Source organism: Acromyrmex echinatior, chromosome 11 (assembly GCF_024713525.1).
Source record: "Acromyrmex echinatior isolate Ae372 chromosome 11, ASM2471352v2, whole genome shotgun sequence".
Taxonomy (NCBI): Eukaryota; Metazoa; Arthropoda; class Insecta; order Hymenoptera; family Formicidae; genus Acromyrmex; species Acromyrmex echinatior.
This window is the reverse complement of record NC_141862.1, coordinates 2,456,389-2,466,124: the sequence shown is the minus strand read 5'-3', so window position 1 is coordinate 2,466,124 and position 9,736 is coordinate 2,456,389. Positions and strand designations below refer to the sequence as shown.

Here is a 9,736-nt window from a genome sequence, read left to right as displayed (position 1 = left end):
GATATTATATTATTATTACCTAAATTGACATTGGACGTAAGGAAAAAGTGCTACTACGGCTTCGTATCGATATAGCTATTAAAGTTAAAAACTGTACTTTATGTATATTATAGATTTTTAATACTGGTGATATATATTGGAACACGCATGTGTACATAATACAACTGTATTTCTAAAGTCCGATTCTACAAATATAAGATTAACTTCAATTACGGTTTATTTTTTCTCAATTCTAAAATTGGAAAATTTTCCAAAATAAATTTTATATTTGTGGAACCGACCCTAATATACGTCCCTGCTAAAATGGTAATGTAGGAAACGGAATAAAAATATCGATAATTAATCGATCGAATTTCCTGCATGATCATATTAACTCAGAGGGCGTAAACATCTTATACATTGGAAATAAAAACCTGTAATATCGACCTTGATTAACTTCAGCCTTCGCTCCAGCATCCCCTTAATGTGACTTAAATTTGTTAATCAGACATGCACTCCATACTCAAACGTGATTTTTTAGTAATAAACCGAAACAATAAAAATTCAAGGAACAAAAAGCTAAAAATTTCATGATTATAATTACTTTGCAAAATATTTGTTAAACTATTTGTTTATATTTCGTCGAACTACCCCAGATTTAAAAAAAATCAGGTTTTCATGTCAATTTATTGCTGAGAAAATGTAAATTTAATTAAGCAAATTTTAACGAACGAAGTCAAATACACGCAAATCGCCGAGCGGATCGATCTTCCCCACTCGACTGCGCGTCGGCTTCCCTCCAGGATTGTTTTCTTTAAAAATTGTTTTCTTTTTTTTTAAACAAATGTTAAAATATGTTTTAAACATCAAATTAAATTAAACACTTTTTTTTAAACAATTTAAAACAAATGTTTAAAATGTAATTTTTTTTTAATATGTTTTTAATACTATTTAGTAAAGGAGAAGGTGATACCCCAGTTACATTTTACACGATAACTTTACTTGATTAATAATGAATATTTAAGTTTAAAACTTGACAATTATATTCAATAAAAGCGTCGTAGAGCTCAATAGAACTCTAAGAATTTTATCAGAATTTTTTAATACCGTATTTTTTTATATTGATAAAGATGAGAAAATGCAGTATTAAAAAGTAGATAAAAAAATTTTGAAAAAATTTCGTAGAATTCTAGAAGAAAATAAACAATTTTTGTCTTTTGCAGTTTTTCTGTAAAGTTGATAGTATTTGAATAAAAATTATTGAAGATCAATTTTCGGCAATTAATATGTTGTCAACTATTACGAAAATGGTAGAGTACTTTTCTTCTCAGTTTAGTTCATTCTGTCTCTATGCAAAAGATTTATCATTATTTTCCAAACACTCTGTATATAAGCAGCTCGGTAGTCTATAAAAATCTAACGTAAATTATAGATTAATATTAGAGCTATAATTAGTTCAAGGAATAATTATTTTGAAATAAAAATCTCAAAAAAGAAATCGTGAGTAATTAATACGTAATTATATAAAGGATCACATTAGCAAAATGTCATGCTATTATTTAAATTTGCATAACTTAAAATATATAGCCAAATAAAATGTAAAATAGCAAACAACACATTCAAATATACATATATTTATATGATAATATGCTCAAATTTAAGAAAAATGAAAAAGTATAATAGGTATAATTAAATGCTGAAATGTATCTCAGAAACGTTTCAAAATATTGGCGGACTCTTAATCTTAAAAACTAGAGCCATACTGATTTTTTGAAAAAAAAATTGTTATCTCGGCTCCTATTAATCGGAGGATAATCTTTTTTTTTTAATTCATAGAAAAATAAAAAAAAATTTCAAATTTTGAATGCTTCACACGGCTATTTGATATGATGCATATTAACAAAATTATTTCTATTTTTTTATACGGAAAAAGATACCCACTTTTTAAAGTCGTTTTATAACAGTTTCACTGCAAAAAATCGTTCTGTTATTAAGTGTACATGATAGTGCAACTCTTGAAGAAGAAAAATCACTTCTGTAAATTGCTGTACGATTACTTAAAGATAAAGAAATTAAGTTTTCCGCAGACAAGTTTTTAGTGAACAAATGGCTTTTTGCAAAAACTAATGAATATTTTAAACTTGTTCATGGCTAGATTTGTTCGTCATTACAAGGGCCACATTTTACAAGAATTTCAAAGCTTTGCGTTTAAATCTCAATGAACAGAGAGCAAGTGAAGAAAACCTTATTGAGTTTTTATTTTTTTTCTACTTAATTAATAAATCAATTTTAATGTTTTCCACGTCCCATTTTGTATTTCGAATACCTATATTTTTTATACCAAATTTTTCCCCACAATCAATATCTTTCAATTTATAAACAAAAAACATGCTTTTTGCAACTATTCGATTTTTTTCGCACATTTTCTTCACAATTCTCGAGTCTCAAACATACGCATTTCTTTTCTGATAGCCTTTCGAGACTTTCGTAAAGAGAAATGCTGGTTTATAATTTTTTTCTGGTAAAATTCTACTTCTACTGAACTATTCTTACTATTCGAGTTTATGAAGAAGAGACTGTATTATAATGGGTATGAAAAATCAATTAAATATCTCATAAAAACTGCGTTTTAACATGATTTATACTATTCTGGATTAAGGGGAGAAGTACACTATTACTACAATTTATTAAAACTTATATGTTGTTTAGGATGCTCCTTATTGATGCCTAAAACCGCCGAGCGAGATTGTCGAGAAAGCATTTTTGGTCGCTTAAAATAAGTGATTAGTGTGAGAAGGAGCTCACTGTCTCGTTCACTCTCGGCGCGCCGCAGGCGAGCACACGGACATGAGCTCGTGCTTTTTATGTTACAGCGCCGCACGATGATAAATGACCGAACTTATAGATGTGACGGAAAAGTGGCGTTTTGACGACGAAATTTATATTACGTGCCATTTTGTTATTATTTGCTTAATTGTGAAAATATGACTTTTCTCGTACTTCAGAGTCATAATTATCGATGAAAACTAAAGTTATCTTAGAATTTTATATGTAAAAACCTATATTTTGCTCGGTTCAAGCGCTGTCGGACCATATGTTTCTGCCCGAATATAGGCTCACTTTACGTGCCTTTTACGACCATTTACTGACTGTGACTCAATGGAGGAAAGAACAGTTTTTCATCGATTTTACAAGTTTTAAAATGATCTCGTCATTTCGTTTCATCCAAATTGTCTTTATTTAAAAATGGCACGCAATACAACATAAATTAACATATCATTCCTTGCTTCTGACGTCACGATTCCATGGCCGCCGCGATTAATCAGAAGCCTTAACGCTGCCATGTGAAAGCATTTTGCCTTTGAAAGTGTTTTGAGTGCTTTCAGGGAAGGCGCTGTCAACAATCGTTCTATTCTTGTTTGATTGACATGGTAGCGCTGACCAGTGCAGACAGAGCGATCTTCGAATGCACCCCATTGCAGTCACAACGACAGGGCGCATTTGAGGCGTTCTTTAAGTACTCTTGTTCATCTTAATTTAATTTTAAAAATTAAATTACCTTTTACTTTTTACCTTTTACCTTTTTTTAAAAAGATAAGTTTATATAGGGTGTCTTTTAAGATGAACAAGGGGCCACATTGGGGGTAGAGAATGGATCAAAGGGAACAAAAAATTCTTATATCATTTTGAGATAATCGCTGTAGTTTTTGAATTAGAAAAGGAAACGTCTAAGCCAATATGCGATTAAGCCGCGCCGCGCAAATTCGTAGGAAAAGGAGCGCTTCGTCGCCGTTCGAATGTGAGCCGTCCTACGAATTTGCACGGCGCAGCATTTTATTTTATTAGACATTTTCTTTTCTAATTCGAAAACTGCAGCGAGTATCTCAAAATGGTATAAGAATTTTTTGTTCCCTTTGATCCATTCTCCGCCCCCAATGTGGCCCCGACTCATCTTAAGAGACACCCTGTATAAATAACAAGAAACAGTACCATTTGTGTTTTACTTTTTAATTTAATAGAACTTAACTTGATTAGTTAAGATTGTAGTATCTGGGTTTTAATTTTTCATTATAGTATACAGAAAGGAAAATGTAAATCAAAATTAAAATGGGTACACAAAATGAAGATAGGACAATGTCCCTGTATGTATGATTTCCGATCCGTAGGAATTTAGTTTTCTATGTCCCATGGAGCGGAACTTGCCGATGCGCAATCAACACGAGCCAATGACAAATGCTATTTCGATGGATCTAATGAAAGTGATCTATGGAAAAGCTCTTGTGATTGGTCAGCGCTAATTGCACGTTCCGGAAATTCCGCTTCATGGGACATAGGAAAACACATTTTAGCGGAACGGAATAATTATTTAACATTAAAATATAATTTTTTATAATATAGAATTATTCATTAATTTTTTGGCTTTTTAATCTTTTTAACTTTAATAATAAAATATTTTATGCGTGCGTGCATATGTGTGTGGGTGTGTATATGCATGCGTGAAGAAAAGAGCTTTTGTCATCTTTAAATCGATTTACAGTCGACTAAAACATAGTCAACTAAGCCAGCAAACAGTCAAGTTATAGTCGACTCATAGTCGTCTATATGCCGACTAGAAAAAGTCGACTATAAGTCGACAAACAGTCATTCGTGTTGTGTGGATAATGTAACAGAGAATACATTAAGAAAGCACATTTTTCAGATTGTAATGTATTTTAATGTATTTTAAAGGCAAAATGTAATAACTAAAATGTAAAAACAAAATAAATAATTAGATAAAGTTATTATTGCATCTATATAGATCTATTGCATTAATATATAGAATTTTAGAGATTGAGGAAATTGTGACAGAAGTAGTCTTATTATTAAGGCTCGACTATCTCGAGACTTCATATTGATTGTATCAGAGAGAAATGACATGCAATAAATTAATGTTACGTTAATTGTAACTTTATTTTTTGTTTTTTTTTAAACGTAATTTCACAATCCCGAAGCCTGTAAAATATGTAGTAAACTGACGTCCATCTTACGCGTCGATTATCAGAAACAGTAGTAGTAGAAGCTATAGACATGTCGGGAATAAGCTGGAAGTTTTCCAATTTATAGCTAGAAATAGTTGATCGATTAACGTCAATTCAATGCTGATTTAACATCGTTCGACATCAAATCGATATTAATTCAACGTCGATCGACGTTAATTCAATATTGATCGATCAGTCACTTGTAGAGAATGTAATGGGGCGTAGAGTCAGTCCATAAGCGAAATGGATTTCAACCATACAGCTGTACATTGTAGAAGACGCTTTAGTTTGTCGCATATTTTACAGATTTAAATATTATGAAATTATTATGTTTTTAAAATGAACTTTTAACTAAAAAAATAAAACTACAATTAATTGCATGTAATTTTTTGTTTCTAACGTCATATGACCAACATGATAATTCGAGATAATCAAACTTTTTAATATATGTATAGTAAATAAATAATTATTATAAATAACTATTTAATTTTCTAATTATTTAAAATATATGAAAAATAATTAGAAAAAAAATCTCTATTTAAATTTGTATTTTTATATAAATATGTGATATATTGATACGAGGGCAAGTCAATAAGTTTTTAGAAAAACATAGTAAAACACATTTTTTTTTATCGATTCATTTTTATTTCTCAACATAGTCTCCTTTCAGCTCGATACACAGCTTGATCCAACGATTCTCCAACTCTTTCAAGTTGTCCGAATAATATGATTTGTCCATTCCTTCAAAATAAGCTTCTGTTTCGGCGATGAGCTGCTCTCTGGTGGAATCTCTTTCCTCCGAACCATTTTTTCAGGTTTGGAAACAGGAAATAGTTGCAGGGGGCTAAATCTGGCGAATATGCTGGATGGGGAAGCAATTCATAGCGGAATTCGTTGAATTTGCCGGCCATCGGTACCGGGCACGTGTGAACCCATTGTCTTGAAGGAAAAACACTTTCTTCTTCGCCAAATGGGGATGTTTTTTCTTTAAAATGTTGTTGAAACGGTCCAATAAGGCTGCGTAGTAATCACCATTGATCGTTTGCTTCGATGGAAGGTCCATATGAATTATATCGCGTGCATCCCAAAAAAACTGTGGCCTTTCCGGCCAACTTCACGGTCTTCGCCTTCTTCGGAGCTGGTTCAGTCGGTGAAGTCCATTGTTTTGACTGTTTCTTCGTCTCGGGTGTGAAGTAACGGATTCATGTTTCGTCCACAGTAATGAATCGACGCAAAAATTCATCTGAATAGAATTACATTGAAACATCTCCAAACATTGTTTTGAATCGTCACACGATCGCGCTTATGATCCACAGTGAGCAAACGCAGCACCCATCTTGATAGCTTTTTCATACTCATTGTTCGTGCAAAATTAAAATCACTATGCCGTGTGATATGCCTGTGATATGCCTCAACAAGCTCGCGCACTTTCACTCATCGATCAGTCAAAACAATATCGTGAACTTTATCGATGATTTCTGGTGTAGCAGCCTCAATTCGGACGTCCCGAACGAGGTGCATCATATGTGAATGTACAACCATGTTTAAATTCATTCACCCAATTGTACAGTCATAAACGCTGGTGCAGATGTGCTATGAACATTATCCAACTCGGCTTTGATTTCTTTTGGCGTTAAATCTTTCATATATATTATAGATGTTTGATTACTGCACGAAACTCGTTTTTTTTTTTCAAAAAATACAAAGGTTGTTCGCTTTAATCGACTACAGAAATGAAATCACGCAATGAATTTCATTCAAAATTTGACAGTAATCAGTTGAAAGATGCTACTTGTCAAAAAGTAATGTGACATGACACTGCAAGTGCCCTCTGACAGATTTTCTAAGAACTTATTGATTTGCCCTATATACATATCCAATAAAAGCTTTATGTACGATTTTTTAAAGTTTTGAATAAGTTAGAAGAAATTTGACTTTAAATTGCACAAATATTTGTTAGTAAAACTTTTAGAATATATCAAAAAACATTTGGTAAAATTAAACAAAAATTTTTATTTATTTAATATCAAATTTAATATCTTTTTAATTATGTATTGATATACTTGTCAAAATCTATGAACTCAACACTGCGGTAACGTCCAAAATCACAAAATATTTCTGGCAAGAGGAGATGCGCTTTGACGACAATGTTTCTAATAAGTCGATGCGACAAGTAATATTGTTTGGCGATTGCGCAGCGATTTCTAGAAAATTTTTTAGCAAACACAGTGCGGCTGAAACGTTCTTCCTTTTCCTTAATTGATGAAATAATAAACATATCCTGGTTGTATACATTTTCGCATTTAATAGCTATTGTTCGACATATTGCCATGTTACGCATTGTCTCAAAGTATTGGTCTTTTGTTTCTTGAATCTGATTCTCGAAAATATTCACAAATTTGTCACATATTTTTGATTGATTCGTCAATTCGTAAATATTGTCTTCCCATTCCTGCCACATATAACATATGTTTAAATTATTACAAACGGTTACTCCGTTTTTAAGGACAAAATTTTTTCAAAATAGATATATTTTAGTAATGGATATTCTTAATATATTAAATTTATAAAAGAAATTACTGTTAACAAATGTAGAAGAAATAAAAACTATAAATAGATATTATATAACTGAAATAAACAACAAAGTTAATATCTTACAAATATTCTATTTACTTTCTACTTTAAATAATTTTATGTATTTAATGATCAGTTTTGCTAGTCTATCCCTCACTTATAGGAATAGGCTGGCAACATACAAAAATAATACATTGCTGTTTTATAAAATCTAAATTGTTTAAATGATCATTCGATAAAATTTATGCGAGTGTCTGAACTTCTATGAACGTAGTGTATGTACACGAATAATAATCGACGCATCCAAATGGAGAAAGGTTCCTTCCATTCAAAGAAATGTTTCTTTTCTGTTGAAGAAAAAAATTAACTGATTTGCTATCAAAGAAAAATCTTGACTGGCAAGCCTAGAGAAAAATTTTTTAGATTTAAAGAAATGTTACTTTGCTATATTAAAAAAAAATTGTCATGTACGTATACTATCGCTCATGGAAGTTCAGACACTCACATAAATTTTATCGAATGGATCATTTAAAAAATTTAGACTTTATAAAACAACAATTGTATTATTTTTTGAAATATATTTTGAATCGCTTGTATGCAATACAAACTAACAATTGCAAAAGCTTTATAAATTAGTTTCAATTTTGTATCTCAAAGAGTATTGTCTTTACTTCGTACACTGATATTATAATTAATAAATTTCAAAAATTCGATCAGAGAACAGAGGGCTCACGCTATGGTGTACGTTGCCAGCTTATCCCCATAAGTAGGGGATAGACTAGCGAAAGCTTTATAAAATATTTAGTAAAATTGAATTAAAAATATTTTATATTTAACATTTTATTTAATATTTTTTATTTAATATTTTATTTTTAATTATAAAAATAATTTACAAAACTTTTGCAATTGCTAATATGTGTACAAGTGATCTAAAATATATTTCAAAAAATAATACAATTGCTGTTTTATGTCTTAATTTTTTACACGATCATTCGATTTATGCGGATGTCCGAACTTCCATGAGCGGTAGTATAGAAAAATGCAGAAAAATATCATTCTAGTGCTAAAAGAGAACGCTATTTTTATTCTTCTTCTTTTGAGTAACAATTATATCATTACAAAGAATATTTTCTTGATAATATAATTTTAAAATACTCTTATTATTTACTTGATACGAATAATATTTATGTAATATTTTTTTGTGCACGCTTCAGAACGAAATAAACTGAGTTTTTTTCAACAGTTCTTGATCATTTCCCAATTTTCGCAATCAAGATATTATTTCTAAAGCACCGAATATCCACTATCGATAGTTTGGCGCGCGGGAAGTGGAGCAAGCGTCCCGCTCATCGCCACCAGTCTCTAAGCTCGAACAGCGCGGCGCGCCTGCTAGGCCATCCCCGCTCCTCGCGGCTCGCGCGCGGTGTGCTCGATGGGTCGTACCTTCGGCAGTAAGTCGAGCGGACGCGCGTATTCAGCTATCTTTAAACGTTAATATCTCGTTAATTATTGCGAGCATTGCTAAATGGTAGAGACTTTTCGACTCAGTTCGCTCTAACTGCTCGGGACGGGTGGAGCCACATATTGATGCTACCCATGTATGTACAGGGTGTTTAGAAATAATCGCCAAATATTTCATGGACAGGTAGAGAGAACTGAATCGAAAAGTCTTCTACCATTTTACAATTTTCGCAATAGTTAACAAAATATTAATTACTAAAAATTGCCAAATATTGGTCTTGAATAATTTTTTACTCAAATACTATCAACTTTATAAAAAAGCTGTAAGAGACAAAAATCGTTTATTTTCTTCTCATAAAGTTCTAAGAATTTTTTCAGAATTTTTTATCAACTTTTTAGTACTGCATTTTGTTTTTTTTTTACCAACATGAGAAAATACGATATTAAAAAGTTCTGAAAAAATTCTGAAAAAATTCTCAGAGCTTTATGAGAAGAAAATAAATGATATTTGTTTCTTGCAGTTTTTTTGTAAAGTTGATACTATTTGAGTAAAAAATTATTCAGGACCAATATTTGGCAACTTTTAGTAATTAATATCTTGTTAACTATTACGAAAATTGTAAAATGGTAGAGAACTTTTCGTCTCAGTTTAGTCCTCTCTATCTGTCCATGAAATATTTGGCGATTATTTCCAGACACCCTAC

General features: G+C 31.2%; 1 long non-coding RNA gene across 1 annotated transcript; it reads right to left on the bottom strand.

Moving 5' to 3' along the window:
- Positions 1 to 800: 800 nt before the first annotated feature.
- Positions 801 to 9,262, bottom strand: LOC147908029 (uncharacterized). Its single transcript, XR_015546592.1, has 2 exons — positions 8,740 to 9,262; positions 801 to 8,634 (listed from the first exon to the last, which is right to left on the bottom strand). It is a non-coding gene; the product is annotated as an uncharacterized LOC147908029 (long non-coding RNA).
- Between the last annotated feature and the right edge of the window lie 474 nt (positions 9,263 to 9,736).